Source organism: Crinia signifera, chromosome 1 (genome assembly GCF_055691185.1).
Source record: "Crinia signifera chromosome 1, ASM5569118v1, whole genome shotgun sequence".
Classification (NCBI taxonomy): Eukaryota; Metazoa; Chordata; class Amphibia; order Anura; family Myobatrachidae; genus Crinia; species Crinia signifera.
In genome coordinates this window covers 244,760,474-244,779,152 of record NC_139217.1, presented here as the reverse complement: position 1 = coordinate 244,779,152, position 18,679 = coordinate 244,760,474, and the positions used below count along the sequence as shown (strand labels likewise).

Below are 18,679 nucleotides of genomic sequence, written 5' to 3'. Positions count from 1 at the left end.
AAAACCATCAATATGGCATCATGCAGTGCCGTAAGGTGCAGCATTGTGCTGTATTGTCCTAGTGGTTTCAGTCCTATTTCCAGCTAGGTATTGCTTAATATCCATAGGGTTGTATGATTATTTTCATCATGGAACCAAAAGTATGACATCATGTATTATGGTGTTATTCTTTAAGCTGCCTCCTTGGCGGTTTCAGTCCTATGTCCAGCTAGGTTTTGCTTAATATCTATAGAGTTGTATGATTATTTTGATCATGGAACCAAAATTATGACATCATGTATTATGCTTTAAGCTGCCTCCTTGGTGGTTTCAGTCCTATGTCCAGCTCGGTTTTCCAGAATATCCAAAGGGTTGTATGATTATTTTGATCATGGAACCAAAAGTATGACATCATGTATTATGGTGTTATGCTTTAAGCTGCCTCCTTGGTGGTTTCAGTCCTATGTCCAGCTTGGTTTTTCAGAATATCCAAGGGTTGTATGATTATTTCATCATAAAACCAAAAGTATGACATCATGCATTATGGTGTAATACTGTAAGCTGTCTCTCTGGCAGTTTGGGTCCTGTTATCAGCTATTATTTAATATGCAAATAGTTTCTAATTTTGGGTGTAATCTATTATCAGCATCGCTAATTCCGTTGGTATAGCGGCGTACTGTGTAATGCTTTGGCGTACGGCACCTACGACTTGGCATTATGCAGTTTTGTGCTTTACTGATGATGTTGGTCCCAGATCCTGTTGCGTTTCCGTTGAGCTCCTAATGGATAACACCCAGCAATACAAACTATTTTCAGTGTCCCTAAAAACCATCAATATGGCATCATGCAGTGCCGTAAGGTGCAGCATTGTGCTGTATTGTCCTAGTGGTTTCAGTCCTATGTCCAGCTAGGTTTTGCTTAATATCCATAGGGTTGTATGATTATTTTCATCATGGAACCAAAAGTATGACATCATGTATTATGGTGTTATTCTTTAAGCTGCCTCCTTGGCGGTTTCAGTCCTATGTCCAGCTAGGTTTTGATTAATATCTATAGGGTTGTATGATTATTTTGATCATGGAACCAAAATTATGACATGTATTATGGTGTTATGCTTTAAGCTGCCTCCTTGGTGGTTTTAGTCCTATGTCCAGCTCGGTTTTCCAGAATATCCAAAGGGTTGTATGATTTTTGTTGATCATGGAACCAAAAGTATGACATCATGTATTATGGTGTTATGCTTTAAGCTGCCTCCTTGGTGGTTTCAGTCCTATGTCCAGCTCGGTTTTTCTTAATATCCAAGGGTTGTATGATTATTTCATCATAAAACCAAAAGTATGACATCATGCATTATGGTGTAATACTGTAAACTGTCTCTCTGGCAGTTTGGGTCATGTTATCAGCTATTATTTAATATGCAAATAGTTTCTAATTTTGGGTGTAATCTATTATCAGCATAGCTAATTCCGTTGGTATAGCGGCGTACTCTGTAATGCTTTGGCGTACGGCACCTACGACTTGGCATTATGCAGTTTTGTGCTTTACTGATGATGTTGGTCCCAGATCCTGTTGCGTTTCCGTTGATCTCCTAATGGATAACACCCAGCAATACAAACTATTTTCAGTGTCCCTAAAAACCATCAATATGGTGTCATGCAGTGCCGTAAGGTGCAGCATTGTGCTGTATTGTCCTAGTGGTTTCAGTCCTATTTCCAGCTAGGTATTGCTTAATATCCATAGGGTTGTATGATTATTTTCATCATGGAACCAAAAGTATGACATCATGTATTATGGTGTTATTCTTTAAGCTGCCTCCTTGGCGGTTTCAGTCCTATGTCCAGCTAGGTTTTACTTAATATCTATAGAGTTGTATGATTATTTTGATCATGGAACCAAAATTATGACATCATGTATTATGGTGTTATGCTTTAAGCTGCCTCCTTGGTGGTTTCAGTCCTATGTCCAGCTCGGTTTTCCAGAATATCCAAAGGGTTGTATGATTTTTTTGATCATGGAACCAAAAGTATGACATCATGTATTATGGTGTTATGCTTTAAGCTGCCTCCTTGGTGGTTTCAGTCCTATGTCCAGCTTGGTTTTTCAGAATATCCAAGGGTTGTATGATTATTTCATCATAAAACCAAAAGTATGACATCATGCATTATGGTGTAATACTGTAAGCTGTCTCTCTGGCAGTTTGGGTCCTGTTATCAGCTATTATTTAATATGCAAATAGTTTCTAATTTTGGGTGTAATCTATTATCAGCATCGCTCATTCCGTTGGTATAGCGGCGTACTGTGTAATGCTTTGGCGTACGGCACCTACGACTTGGCATTATGCAGTTTTGTGCTTTACTGATGATGTTGGTCCCAGATCCTGTTGCGTTTCCGTTGAGCTCCTAATGGATAACACCCAGCAATACAAACTATTTTCAGTGTCCCTAAAAACCATCAATATGGCATCATGCAGTGCCGTAAGGTGCAGCATTGTGCTGTATTGTCCTAGTGGTTTCAGTCCTATGTCCAGCTAGGTTTTGCTTAATATCCATAGGGTTGTATGATTATTTTCATCATGGAACCAAAAGTATGACATCATGTATTAACACATTATGGTGTTATTCTTTAAGCTGCCTCCTTGGCGGTTTCAGTCCTATGTCCAGCTAGGTTTTGATTAATATCTATAGGGTTGTATGATTATTTTGATCATGGAACCAAAATTATGACATGTATTATGGTGTTATGCTTTAAGCTGCCTCCTTGGTGGTTTCAGTCCTATGTCCAGCTCGGTTTTCCAGAATATCCAAAGGGTTGTATGATTTTTTTGATCATGGAACCAAAAGTATGACATCATGTATTATGGTGTTATGCTTTAAGCTGCCTCCTTGGTGGTTTCAGTCCTATGTCCAGCTTGGTTTTTCAGAATATCCAAGGGTTGTATGATTATTTCATCATAAAACCAAAAGTATGACATCATGCATTATGGTGTAATACTGTAAGCTGTCTCTCTGGCAGTTTGGGTCCTGTTATCAGCTATTATTTAATATGCAAATAGTTTCTAATTTTGGGTGTAATCTATTATCAGCATAGCTAATTCCGTTGGTATAGCGGCATACTCTGTAATGCTTTGGCGTACGGCACCTACGACTTGGCATTATGCAGTTTTGTGCTTTACTGATGATGTTGGTCCCAGATCCTGTTGCGTTTCCGTTGATCTCCTAATGGATAACACCCAGCAATACAAACTATTTTCAGTGTCCCTAAAAACCATCAATATGGCATCATGCAGTGCCGTAAGGTGCAGCATTGTGCTGTATTGTCCTAGTGGTTTCAGTCCTATTTCCAGCTAGGTATTGCTTAATATCCATAGTGTTGTATGATTATTTTCATCATGGAACCAAAAGTATGACATCATGTATTATGGTGTTATTCTTTAAGCTGCCTCCTTGGCGGTTTCAGTCCTATGTCCAGCTAGGTTTTGCTTAATATCTATAGAGTTGTATGATTATTTTGATCATGGAACCAAAATTATGACATCATGTATTATGGTGTTATGCTTTAAGCTGCCTCCTTGGTGGTTTCAGTCCTATGTCCAGCTCGGTTTTCCAGAATATCCAAAGGGTTGTATGATTTTTTTGATCATGGAACCAAAAGTATGACATCATGTATTATGGTGTTATGCTTTAAGCTGCCTCCTTGGTGGTTTCAGTCCTATGTCCAGCTTGGTTTTTCAGAATATCCAAGGGTTGTATGATTATTTCATCATAAAACCAAAAGTATGACATCATGCATTATGGTGTAATACTGTAAGCTGTCTCTCTGGCAGTTTGGGTCCTGTTATCAGCTATTATTTAATATGCAAATAGTTTCTAATTTTGGGTGTAATCTATTATCAGCATAGCTAATTCCGTTGGTATAGCGGCATACTCTGTAATGCTTTGGCGTACGGCACCTACGACTTGGCATTATGCAGTTTTGTGCTTTACTGATGATGTTGGTCCCAGATCCTGTTGCGTTTCCGTTGATCTCCTAATGGATAACACCCAGCAATACAAACTATTTTCAGTGTCCCTAAAAACCATCAATATGGCATCATGCAGTGCCGTAAGGTGCAGCATTGTGCTGTATTGTCCTAGTGGTTTCAGTCCTATGTCCAGCTAGGTTTTGCTTAATATCCATAGGGTTGTATGATTATTTTCATCATGGAACCAAAAGTATAACATCATGTATTATGGTGTTATTCTTTAAGCTGCCTCCTTGGCGGTTTCAGTCCTATGTCCAGCTAGGTTTTGATTAATATCTATAGGGTTGTATGATTATTTTGATCATGGAACCAAAATTATGACATGTATTATGGTGTTATGCTTTAAGCTGCCTCCTTGGTGGTTTCAGTCCTATGTCCAGCTCGGTTTTCCAGAATATCCAAAGGGTTGTATGATTTTTGTTGATCATGGAACCAAAAGTATGACATCATGTATTAACACATTATGGTGTTATTCTTTAAGCTGCCTCCTTGGTTGTTTCAGTCCTATGTCCAGCTCGGTTTTTCTTAATATCCAAGGGTTGTGTGATTATTTCATCATAAAACCAAAAGTATGACATCATGCATTATGGTGTAATACTGTAAGCTGTCTCTCTGGCAGTTTGGGTCCTGTTATCAGCTATTATTTAATATGCAAATAGTTTCTAATTTTGGGTGTAATCTATTATCAGCATAGCTAATTCCGTTGGTATAGCGGCATACTCTGTAATGCTTTGGCGTACGGCACCTACGACTTGGCATTATGCAGTTTTGTGCTTTACTGATGATGTTGGTCCCAGATCCTGTTGCGTTTCCGTTGATCTCCTAATGGATAACACCCAGCAATACAAACTATTTTCAGTGTCCCTAAAAACCATCAATATGGCATCATGCAGTGCCGTAAGGTGCAGCATTGTGCTGTATTGTCCTAGTGGTTTCAGTCCTATTTCCAGCTAGGTATTGCTTAATATCCATAGGGTTGTATGATTATTTTCATCATGGAACCAAAAGTATGACATCATGTATTATGGTGTTATTCTTTAAGCTGCCTCCTTGGCGGTTTCAGTCCTATGTCCAGCTAGGTTTTGATTAATATCTATAGGGTTGTATGATTATTTTGATCATGGAACCAAAATTATGACATGTATTATGGTGTTATGCTTTAAGCTGCCTCCTTGGTGGTTTCAGTCCTAGGTCCAGCTCGGTTTTCTAGAATATCCAAAGGGTTGTATGATTTTTGTTGATCATGGAACCAAAAGTATGACATCATGTATTATGGTGTTATGCTTTAAGCTGCCTCCTTGGTGGTTTCAGTCCTATGTCCAGCTTGGTTTTTCAGAATATCCAAGGGTTGTATGATTATTTCATCATAAAACCAAAAGTATGACATCATGCATTATGGTGTAATACTGTAAGCTGTCTCTCTGGCAGTTTGGGTCCTGTTATCAGCTATTATTTAATATGCAAATAGTTTCTAATTTTGGGTGTAATCTATTATCAGCATCGCTAATTCCGTTGGTATAGCGGCGTACTGTGTAATGCTTTGGCGTACGGCACCTACGACTTGGCATTATGCAGTTTTGTGCTTTACTGATGATGTTGGTCCCAGATCCTGTTGCGTTTCCGTTGATCTCCTAATGGATAACACCCAGCAATACAAACTATTTTCAGTGTCCCTAAAAACCATCAATATGGCATCATGCAGTGCCGTAAGGTGCAGCATTGTGCTGTATTGTCCTAGTGGTTTCAGTCCTATGTCCAGCTAGGTTTTGCTTAATATCCATAGGGTTGTATGATTATTTTCATCATGGAACCAAAAGTATGACATCATGTATTATGGTGTTATTCTTTAAGCTGCCTCCTTGGCGGTTTCAGTCCTATGTCCAGCTAGGTTTTGATTAATATCTATAGGGTTGTATGATTATTTTGATCATGGAACCAAAATTATGACATGTATTATGGTGTTATTCTTTAAGCTGCCTCCTTGGTGGTTTCAGTCCTATGTCCAGCTCGGTTTTCCAGAATATCCAAAGGGTTGTATGATTTTTGTTGATCATGGAACCAAAAGTATGACATCATGTATTATGGTGTTATGCTTTAAGCTGCCTCCTTGGTGGTTTCAGTCCTATGTCCAGCTCGGTTTTTCTTAATATCCAAGGGTTGTATGATTATTTCATCATAAAACCAAAAGTATGACATCATGCATTATGGTGTAATACTGTAAGCTGTCTCTCTGGCAGTTTGGGTCCTGTTATCAGCTATTATTTAATATGCAAATAGTTTCTAATTTTGGGTGTAATCTATTATCAGCATAGCTAATTCCGTTGGTATAGCGGCGTACTCTGTAATGCTTTGGCGTACGGCACCTACGACTTGGCATTATGCAGTTTTGTGCTTTACTGATGATGTTGGTCCCAGATCCTGTTGCGTTTCCGTTGATCTCCTAATGGATAACACCCAGCAATACAAACTATTTTCAGTGTCCCTAAAAACCATCAATATGGCATCATGCAGTGCCGTAAGGTGCAGCATTGTGCTGTATTGTCCTAGTGGTTTCAGTCCTATTTCCAGCTAGGTATTGCTTAATATCCATAGGGTTGTATGATTATTTTCATCATGGAACCAAAAGTATGACATCATGTATTATAGTGTTATTCTTTAAGCTGCCTCCTTGGCGGTTTCAGTCCTATGTCCAGCTAGGTTTTGCTTAATATCTATAGAGTTGTATGATTATTTTGATCATGGAACCAAAATTATGACATCATGTATTATGGTGTTATGCTTTAAGCTGCCTCCTTGGTGGTTTCAGTCCTATGTCCAGCTCGGTTTTCCAGAATATCCAAAGGGTTGTATGATTTTTTTGATCATGGAACCAAAAGTATGACATCATGTATTATGGTTTTATGCTTTAAGCTGCCTCCTTGGTGGTTTCAGTCCTATGTCCAGCTTGGTTTTTCAGAATATCCAAGGGTTGTATGATTATTTCATCATAAAACCAAAAGTATGACATCATGCATTATGGTGTAATACTGTAAGCTGTCTCTCTGGCAGTTTGGGTCCTGTTATCAGCTATTATTTAATATGCAAATAGTTTCTAATTTTGGGTGTAATCTATTATCAGCATCGCTAATTCCGTTGGTATAGCGGCGTACTGTGTAATGCTTTGGCGTACGGCACCTACGACTTGGCATTATGCAGTTTTGTGCTTTACTGATGATGTTGGTCCCAGATCCTGTTGCGTTTCCGTTGATCTCCTAATGGATAACACCCAGCAATACAAACTATTTTCAGTGTCCCTAAAAACCATCAATATGGCATCATGCTGTGCCGTAAGGTGCAGCATTGTGCTGTATTGTCCTAGTGGTTTCAGTCCTATGTCCAGCTAGGTTTTGCTTAATATCCATAGGGTTGTATGATTATTTTCATCATGGAACCAAAAGTATGACATCATGTATTATGGTGTTATTCTTTAAGCTGCCTCCTTGGCGGTTTCAGTCCTATGTCCAGCTAGGTTTTGATTAATATCTATAGGGTTGTATGATTATTTTGATCATGGAACCAAAATTATGACATGTATTATGGTGTTATGCTTTAAGCTGCCTCCTTGGTGGTTTCAGTCCTATGTCCAGCTCGGTTTTTCTTAATATCCAAGGGTTGTATGATTATTTCATCATAAAACCAAAAGTATGACATCATGCATTATGGTGTAATACTGTAAGCTGTCTCTCTGGCAGTTTGGGTCCTGTTATCAGCTATTATTTAATATGCAAATAGTTTCTAATTTTGGGTGTAATCTATTATCAGCATAGCTAATTCCGTTGGTATAGCGGCATACTCTGTAATGCTTTGGCGTACGGCACCTACGACTTGGCATTATGCAGTTTTGTGCTTTACTGATAATGTTGGTCCCAGATCCTGTTGCGTTTCCGTTGATCTCCTAATGGATAACACCCAGCAATACAAACTATTTTCAGTGTCCCTAAAAACCATCAATATGGCATCATGCAGTGCCGTAAGGTGCAGCATTGTGCTGTATTGTCCTAGTGGTTTCAGTCCTATGTCCAGCTAGGTTTTGCTTAATATCCATAGGGTTGTATGATTATTTTCATCATGGAACCAAAAGTATGACATCATGTATTATGGTGTTATTCTTTAAGCTGCCTCCTTGGCGGTTTCAGTCCTATGTCCAGCTAGGTTTTGCTTAATATCTATAGAGTTGTATGATTATTTTTTTTTTTTTTAACTTTTTATTAAGGATTGAGCATGTTTACATCACATTGAAACTTTCTTTCTTCTGTGTATACAGGCATTCTTTCCTCTGTACATATATATTGGAGAACATTTTACAGTAGAGAAACAGAACAGTGTCATTTGAGGGCGGACATGACCTGAATTGTATTTTGTGATTGCAGTGCCGTAAGGTGCAGCATTGTGCTGTATTGTCCTAGTGGTTTCAGTCCTATGTCCAGCTCGGTTTTGCTTAATATCCATAGGGTTGTATGATTATTTTGATCATGGAACCAAAAGTATGACATCATGTATTATGGTGTTATTTTGGGTGTGATCTATTATCAGCATCTATTATCAGTAATCTATTATCAGAACAGGGAATCTTCCCCGACAGCATTGAACAGGGGATCTTCCCCGGCAGAACGAGCCCGACTTAACAAGTAGTCGGGCTCGTTCTGCCGAGAATGGCCAGGAAGAGGAGATCCCGGCTGATTCTCGTGGCCACGCCCCCTTCTCATATTGCTGCAGGCGGGGCATTGAATTACGCATGCAAATTCTCGGTCAAGCAGACAGAGAACGGGACAGTGTCATGGCTGTCGGGCCAGCTCGACAGCCGTGACCCAACATTGAATTCCCCCTTAGTGTCACTGCTTTGGAATCTTAATTGTTTCTTTTTGTTTCCTTTCTAAAAGTATGTTGTGTGTTGTATTGTGTTTCCCTGTGAAGTATGGTGCTCTCCTGGTGTCCTTTAGACATGGTGGTTTGCCCATCGAGATTTTCAGTACTAGTAAACTCTCTAAACCGTATAACTCTCCTCTTCTCACTACAGCAGCTACTACATTGAATATTTTACGTTTTTGGGTACCTGAAAGAAAATGTCTTAATCCACTGGCAAAGTTCCAAGACGATGGCAACCCTGAATATATTATAGATGGCTTTGTGTTGGATATTAAACAGGCATCGGGGTACATTGCTGCAGACAATAAATTCTCTGAAGCTGATGGAAGAGATGTTTCTGGACTTCACTACAAAGGTAAATATCCTTTCTACATTTTGCTTATTTAGATTAACTTTTTATCTGTAATTGATCCTTTTTTTTCATTTGCGGTCATTTAAATCCCTAATATTTTGAAATTCTGGGTTACACCAGATTTCTGCCTCCCCACGACCATCAGTAGAGCATTATGTTTTGCTGTATGATCCCATTCCTAACGTTCCACCTCACTTTCATCTATCCTTTTATTAAAATCCCTAATCATTTGAAATTCTGGGTTAAACCAGATTTCTGCCTCCCCACGACCATCAGTAGAGCATTATGTTTTGCTGTATGATCCCATTCCTAACGTTCCACCTCACTTTCATCTATCCTTTTATTGAAATCCTTAATCATTTGAAATTCTGGGTTAAACCAGATTTCCGCCTCCCCACAACCATCAGTAGAGCATTATGTTTTGTCATATGGTGCCGTACGACATTGCATTATGCTGTATGGTTCCCATTCCTAACATTCCACCTTATTTTCATCTATCCTTTTTTTAAAACCCTAATATTTTGAAATTCTGGGTTAAATCAGATTTCTGCCTCCCAACGACCATCAGTAGAGCATTATGTTTTGCTGTATGATCCCATTCCTAACGTTCCACCTCATTTTCATCTATCCTTTATTTAATTCCCTAATATTTTGAAATTCTGGGTTAAACCAGATTTCTGCCTCCCCGCAACCATCAGTTGAGCATTATGTTTTGCTGTATGATCCCATTCCTAACGTTCCACCTCCTTTTCATCTATATTTTATTTAAAACCCTAAAATTTTGAAATTCTGGGTTAAACCAGGTTTCCGCCTCCCCACGACTATCAGTAGAGCATTACGTTTTGGTGCATGATCCCATTCCGAACGTTCCACCTCATTTTCATTTATCCTTTATTTAAAACCCTAATATTTTGAAATTCTGGGTTAAACCAGATTTCTCCCTCCCCACAACCATCAGTAGAGCATTATGTTGTGTCGTATGGTGCCGTGCGACATTGCATTATGCTGTATGGTTCCCATTCCTAACGTTCCACCTAATTTTCATCTATCCTTTATTTAAATCCCTAATCATTTGAAATTCTGGGTTAAACCAGGTTTCCGCCTCCCCACGACTATCAGTAGAGCATTATATTTTGCTGTATGATCCTGTTCCTAACATTCCACCTCATTTTCATCTATCCTTTATTTAAATCCCTAATATTTTAAAATTCTGGGTTAAACCAGATTTATCCCTCCCCACAACCATCAGTAGAGCATTATGTTTTGCTGTATGATCCCATTCCTAACGTTCCACCTCATTTTCAGCTATCCTTTTATTAAAATCCCTAATCATTTGAAATTCTTGGTTAAACCAGATTTCTGTCTCCCCACAACCATCAGTAGAGCATTATGTTGTGTCGTATGGTGCCGTGCGACATTGCATTATGCTGTATGGTTCCCATTCCTAACGTTCCACCTCATTTTCATCTATCCTTTAGTTAAATCCCTAATATTTTAAAATTCTGGTTTAAACCAGATTTCTCCCTCCCCACAACAATCAGTAGAGCATTATGTTTTGCTGTATGATCCCATTCCTAACATTCCACCTCATTTTCATCTATCCTTTATTTAAAACCCTAATGTTTTGAAATTCTGGGTTAAACCAGATTTCTGCCTCCCCACAACCATCAGTTGAGCATTATGTTTTGCTGTATGATCCCATTCCTAACGTTCCACCTCATTTTCATCTATCCTTTATTTAAATCCCTAATATTTTGAAATTCTGGGTTAAACCAGATTTCTGCCTCCCCGCAACCATCAGTTGAGCATTATGTTTTGCTGTATGATCCCATTCCTAACGTTCCACCACCTTTTCATCTATATTTTATTTAAAACCCTACGATTTTGAAATTCTGGGTTAAACCAGGTTCCACCTCCCTACGACTATCAGTAGAGCATTATGTTTTGCTGCATGATCCTATTCCTAACGTTCTACCTCATTTTCATCTATCCTTTATTTAAATCCCTAATCATTTGAAATTCTGGGTTAAACCAGATTTCTGCCTCCCCACGACCATCAGTAGAGCATTATGTTTACTGCATGATCCCATTCCTAACTTTCCACCTCATTTTCATCTATCCTTTATTTAAAACCCTAATGTTTTGAAATTTTGGGTTAAACCAGATTTCTGCCTCCCCACAACCATCAGTTGAGCATTATGTTTTGCTGTATGATCCCATTCCTAACGTTCCACCTCATTTTCATCTATCCTTTATTTAAATCCCTAATATTTTGAAATTCTTGGTTAAACCAGATTTCTGCCTCCCCACAACCATCAGTTGAGCATTATGTTTTGCTGTATGATCCCATTCCTAACGTTCCACCTCATTTTCATCTATCCTTTATTTAAATCCCTAATATTTTGAAATTCTGGGTTAAACCAGGTTTCCACCTTCCTACGACCATCAGTAGAGCATTATGTTGTGTCGTATGGTGCCGTGCGACATTGCATTATGCTGTATGGTTCCCATTCCTAACGTTCCACCTCATTTTCAGCTATCCTTTATTTAAATCCCTAATATTTTGAAATTCTGGGTTAAACCAGATTTCTCCCTCTCCACAACCATCAGTAGAGCATTATGTTTTGCTGTATAATCCCATTCCTAACGTTCCACCTCATTTTCATCTATCCTTAATTAAAATCCCTAATCATTTGAAATTCTGTGTTAAACCAGATTTCCGCCTCCCCACAACCATCAGTAGAGCATTATGTTGTGTCGTATGGTGCCGTGCGACATTGCATTATGCTGTATGGTTCCCATTCCTAACGTTCCACCACATTTTCATCTATCCTTTATTTAAATCCCTAATATTTTAAAATTCTGGGTTAAACTAGATTTCTCCCTCCCCACAACAATCAGTAGAGCATTATGTTTTGCTGTATGATCCCATTCCTAACGTTCCACCTCATTTTCAGCTATCCTTTATTCAAATCCCTAATATTTTGAAATTCTGGGTTAAACCAGATTTCTACCTCCCCACGACCATCAGTAGAGCATTATGTTTTGCTGCATGATATCATTCCTAATGTTCCTCCTCATTTTCATCTATCCTTTATTTAAAACCATAATATTTTGAAATTCTGGGTTAAACCAGGTTTCCACCTCCCAGAACCATCCGTAGAGCATTATGTTGTGCCGTATGGTGCCGTGCGACATTGCATTATGCTGTATGATCCCATTCCTAACGTTCCACCTCCTTTCATCTATATTTTATTTAAAACCCTACTATTTTGAAATTCTGGGTTAAACCAGGTTTCCGCCTCACCATGACTATCAGTAGAGCATTGTTTTGCTTTATGATCCCATTCCTAACGTTCCACCTCATTTTCATCTATCCTTTATTTAAAACCCTGATATTTTGAAATTCTGGGTTAAACCAGATTTCTGCCTCCTTACGACCATCAGTAGAGCATTATGTTTTGCTGTATGATCCCATTCCTAAAGTTCCACCTCATTTACATCTATCCTTTATTTAATTCCCTAATATTTTGAAATTCTGGGTTAAACCAGATTTCTGCCTCCCCGCAACCATCAGTTGAGCATTATGTTTTGCTGTATGATCCCATTCCTAACGTTCCACCACCTTTTCATCTATATTTTATTTAAAACCCTACGATTTTGAAATTCTGGGTTAAACCAGGTTCCACCTCCCTACGACTATCAGTAGAGCATTATGTTTTGCTGCATGATCCTATTCCTAACGTTCTACCTCATTTTCATCTATCCTTTATTTAAATCCCTAATCATTTGAAATTCTGGGTTAAACCAGATTTCTGCCTCCCCACGACCATCAGTAGAGCATTATGTTTACTGCATGATCCCATTCCTAACTTTCCACCTCATTTTCAGCTATCCTTTATTTAAATCCCTAAAATTTTGAAATTCTGGGTTAAACCAGATTTCTGCCTCCCCACAACCATCAGTTGAGCATTATGTTTTGCTGTATGGTTCCCATTCCTAACGTTCCACCTCATTTTCAGCTATCCTTTATTTAAATCCCTAATATTTTGAAATTCTGGGTTAAACCAGATTTCTCCCTCTCCACAACCATCAGTAGAGCATTATGTTTTGCTGTATAATCCCATTCCTAACGTTCCACCTCATTTTCATCTATCCTTAATTAAAATCCCTAATCATTTGAAATTCTGTGTTAAACCAGATTTCCGCCTCCCCACAACCATCAGTAGAGCATTATGTTGTGTCGTATGGTGCCGTGCGACATTGCATTATGCTGTATGGTTCCCATTCCTAACGTTCCACCACATTTTCATCTATCCTTTATTTAAATCCCTAATATTTTAAAATTCTGGGTTAAACTAGATTTCTCCCTCCCCACGACCATCAGTAGAGCATTATGTTTTGCTGCATGATATCATTCCTTACGTTCCTCCTCATTTTTATCTATCCTTTATTTAAAACCATAATATTTTGAAATTCTGGGTTAAACCAGGTTTCCACCTCCCAGAACCATCCGTAGAGCATTATGTTGTGCCGTATGGTGCTGTGCGACATTGCATTATGCTGTATGATCCCATTCCTAACGTTCCACCTCATTTTCATCTATCCTTTATTTAAAGCCCTGATATTTTGAAATTCTGGGTTAAACCAGATTTCTGCCTCCTTACGACCATCAGTAGAGCATTATGTTTTGCTGTATGATCCCATTCCTAAAGTTCCACCTCATTTACATCTATCCTTTATTTAATTCCCTAATATTTTGAAATTCTGGGTTAAACCAGATTTCTGCCTCCCCGCAACCATCAGTTGAGCATTATGTTTTGCTGTATGATCCCATTCCTAACGTTCCACCTCTTTTTCATCTATCCTTTATTTAAATCCCTAATATTTTGAAATTCTGGGTTAAACCAGGTTCCACCTCCCTACGACTATCAGTAGAGCATTATGTTTTGCTGCATGATCCTATTCCTAACGTTCTACCTCATTTTCATCTACCCTTTATTTAAATCCCTAATCATTTGAAATTCTGGGTTAAACCAGATTTCTGCCTCCCCACAACCATCAGTCTCAGAGCATTATGTTGTGTCGTATGGTGCCGTGCGACATTGCATTATGCTGTATGGTTCCCATTCCTAACGTTCCACCTCATTTTCAGCTATCCTTTATTTAAATCCCTAATATTTTGAAATTCTGGGTTAAACCAGATTTCTCTCTCTCCACAACCATCAGTAGAGCATTATGTTTTGCTGTATGATCCCATTCCTAACATTCCACCTGATTTTCCTCTACCCTTTATTTAATTCCCTAATTTTGAAATTCTGGGTTAAACCAGATTTCTCCCTCCCCACGACCATCAGTAGAGCATTATGTTTTGCTGTATAATCCCATTCCTAACGTTCCACCTCATTTTCATCTATCCTTAATTAAAATCCCTAATCATTTGAAATTCTGTGTTAAACCAGATTTCCGCCTCCCCACAACCATCAGTAGAGCATTATGTTGTGTCGTATGGTGCCGTGCGACATTGCATTATGCTGTATGGTTCCCATTCCTAACGTTCCACCACATTTTCATCTATCCTTTATTTAAATCCCTAATATTTTAAAATTCTGGGTTAAACTAGATTTCTCCCTCCCCACAACAATCAGTAGAGCATTATGTTTTGCTGTATGATCCCATTCCTAACGTTCCACCTCATTTTCAGCTATCCTTTATTCAAATCCCTAATATTTTGAAATTCTGGGTTAAACCAGATTTCTACCTCCCCACGACCATCAGTAGAGCATTATGTTTTGCTGCATGATATCATTCCTAACGTTTCTCCTCATTTTCATCTATCCTTTATTTAAAACCATAATATTTTGAAATTCTGGGTTAAACCAGGTTTCCACCTCCCAGAACCATCCGTAGAGCATTATGTTGTGCCGTATGGTGCCGTGCGACATTGCATTATGCTGTATGATCCCATTCCTAACGTTCCACCTCCTTTCATCTATATTTTATTTAAAACCCTACTATTTTGAAATTCTGGGTTAAACCAGGTTTCCGCCTCACCATGACTATCAGTAGAGCATTGTTTTGCTTTATGATCCCATTCCTAACGTTCCACCTCATTTTCATCTATCCTTTATTTAAAACCCTGATATTTTGAAATTCTGGGTTAAACCAGATTTCTGCCTCCTTACGACCATTAGTAGAGCTTTATGTTTTGCTGTATGATCCCATTCCTAAAGTTCCACCTCATTTACATCTATCCTTTATTTAATTCCCTAATATTTTGAAATTCTGGGTTAAACCAGATTTCTGCCTCCCCTTGACCATCAGTAGAGCATTATGTTTTACTGTATGGTGCCTTGCGAGATTGCATTATGCTATATGGTTCCCATTCCTAACGATCCACCTCATTTTCATCTAAATTTTATTTAAAACCCTAATATTTTGAAATTCTGTTTTTAAACCAGATTTCTCCCTCCCCACAACAATCAGTAGAGCATTATGTTTTGCTGTATGATCCCATTCCTAACGTTCCACCTCATTTTCATCTATCCTTTATTTAAATCCCTAATCATTTAAAATTCTGGGCTAAACCAGATTTCTCCCTCCCCACAACCATCACTAGAGCATTGTTTTGCTGTATGATCCCATTCCTAACATTCCACCTCATTTTCATCTATCCTTTTATTAAAATCCCTAATCATTTGAAATTCTTGGTTAAACCAGATATCTGCCTCCCCACAACCATCAGTAGAGCATTATGTTGTGTCGTATGGTGCCATGCGACATTGCATTATGCTGTATGGTTCCCATTCCTAACGTTCCACCTCATTTTCATCTATCCTTTATTTAAATCCCTAATATTTTAAAATTCTGGGTTAAACCAGATTTCTCCCTCCCCACAACAATCAGTAGAGCATTATGTTTTGCTGTATGAACCCATTCCTAACGTTCCACCTCATTTTCAGCTATCCTTTATTAAAATCCCTAATATTTTGAAATTCTGGGTTAAACCAGATTTCTGCCTCCCCACAACCATCAGTTGAGCATTATGTTTTGCTGTATGATCCCATTCCTAACGTTCCACCTCATTTTCATCTATCCTTTATTTAAATCCCTAATATTTTGAAATTCTGGATTAAACCAGATTTCTGCCTCCCCGCAACCATCAGTTGAGCATTGTGTTTTGATGTATGATCCCATTCCTAACGTTCCACCTCCTTTTCATCTATATTTTATTTAAAACCCTACGATTTTGAAATTTTGGGTTAAACCAGGTTCCACCTCCCTACGACTATCAGTAGAGCATTATGTTTTGCTGCATGATTCTATTCCTAACGTTCCACCTCATTTTCATCTATCCTTTATTTAAATCCCTAATATTTTGAAATTCTGGGTTAAACCAGAATTCTCCCTCCCCACAACAATCAGTAGAGCATTATATTTTGCTGTATGATCCCATTCCTAACGTTCCACCTCATTTTTAGCTATCCTTTATTTAAATCCCTAATATTTTGAAATTCTGGGTTAAACCAGATTTCTCCCTCCCCACAACCATCAGTAGAGCATTATGTTTTGCTGTATGATCCCATTCCTAACATTGCACCTCATTTTCATCTACCCTTTATTTAAAACCCTAATGTTTTGAAATTCTGGGTTAAACCAGATTTCTGCCTCCCCACAACCATCAGTTGAGCATTATGTTTTGCTGTATGATCCCATTCCTAACGTTCCACCTCATTTTCATCTATCCTTTATTTAAAACCCTGATATTTTGAAATTCTGGGTTAAACCAGATTTCTGTCTCCTTACGACCATCAGTAGAGCATTATGTTTTGCTGTATGATCCCATTCCTAAAGTTCCACCTCATTTACATCTATCCTTTATTTAATTCCCTAATATTTTGAAATTCTGGGTTAAACCAGATTTCTGCCTCCCCGCAACCATCAGTTGAGCATTATGTTTTGCTGTATGATCCCATTCCTAACGTTCCACCACCTTTTCATCTATATTTTATTTAAAACCCTACGATTTTGAAATTCTGGGTTAAACCAGGTTCCACCTCCCTACGACTATCAGTAGAGCATTATGTTTTGCTGCATGATCCTATTCCTAACGTTCTACCTCATTTTCATCTATCCTTTATTTAAATCCCTAATCATTTGAAATTCTGGGTTAAACCAGATTTCTGCCTCCCCACGACCATCAGTAGAGCATTATGTTTACTGCATGATCCCATTCCTAACTTTCCACCTCATTTTCAGCTATCCTTTATTTAAATCCCTAAAATTTTGAAATTCTGGGTTAAACCAGATTTCTGCCTCCCCACAACCATCAGTTGAGCATTATGTTTTGCTGTATGGTTCCCATTCCTAACGTTCCACCTCATTTTCAGCTATCCTTTATTTAAATCCCTAATATTTTGAAATTCTGGGTTAAACCAGATTTCTCCCTCTCCACAACCATCAGTAGAGCATTATGTTTTGCTGTATAATCCCATTCCTAACGTTCCACCTCATTTTCATCTATCCTTAATTAAAATCCCTAATCATTTGAAATTCTGTGTTAAACCAGATTTCCGCCTCCCCACAACCATCAGTAGAGCATTATGTTGTGTCGTATGGTGCCGTGCGACATTGCATTATGCTGTATGGTTCCCATTCCTAACGTTCCACCACATTTTCATCTATCCTTTATTTAAATCCCTAATATTTTAAAATTCTGGGTTAAACTAGATTTCTCCCTCCCCACGACCATCAGTAGAGCATTATGTTTTGCTGCATGATATCATTCCTTACGTTCCTCCTCATTTTTATCTATCCTTTATTTAAAACCATAATATTTTGAAATTCTGGGTTAAACCAGGTTTCCACCTCCCAGAACCATCCGTAGAGCATTATGTTGTGCCGTATGGTGCTGTGCGACATTGCATTATGCTGTATGATCCCATTCCTAACGTTCCACCTCATTTTCATCTATCCTTTATTTAAAGCCCTGATATTTTGAAATTCTGGGTTAAACCAGATTTCTGCCTCCTTACGACCATCAGTAGAGCATTATGTTTTGCTGTATGATCCCATTCCTAAAGTTCCACCTCATTTACATCTATCCTTTATTTAATTCCCTAATATTTTGAAATTCTGGGTTAAACCAGATTTCTGCCTCCCCGCAACCATCAGTTGAGCATTATGTTTTGCTGTATGATCCCATTCCTAACGTTCCACCTCTTTTTCATCTATCCTTTATTTAAATCCCTAATATTTTGAAATTCTGGGTTAAACCAGGTTCCACCTCCCTACGACTATCAGTAGAGCATTATGTTTTGCTGCATGATCCTATTCCTAACGTTCTACCTCATTTTCATCTACCCTTTATTTAAATCCCTAATCATTTGAAATTCTGGGTTAAACCAGATTTCTGCCTCCCC

General features: G+C 38.3%; 1 long non-coding RNA gene across 5 annotated transcripts in view; it reads left to right on the top strand.

The window, feature by feature from the left end:
* Positions 1–18,679, top strand: part of LOC146072255 (uncharacterized) — a 66,615-nt gene that overhangs the window by 31,127 nt on the left and 16,809 nt on the right. For all 5 annotated transcript variants that reach the window (XR_014473015.1, XR_014473016.1, XR_014473025.1 and 2 more), the window contains exon 4: positions 9,057–9,260. This is a non-coding gene — a long non-coding RNA (uncharacterized LOC146072255). The remainder of the gene's footprint in view (positions 1–9,056; positions 9,261–18,679) is intronic.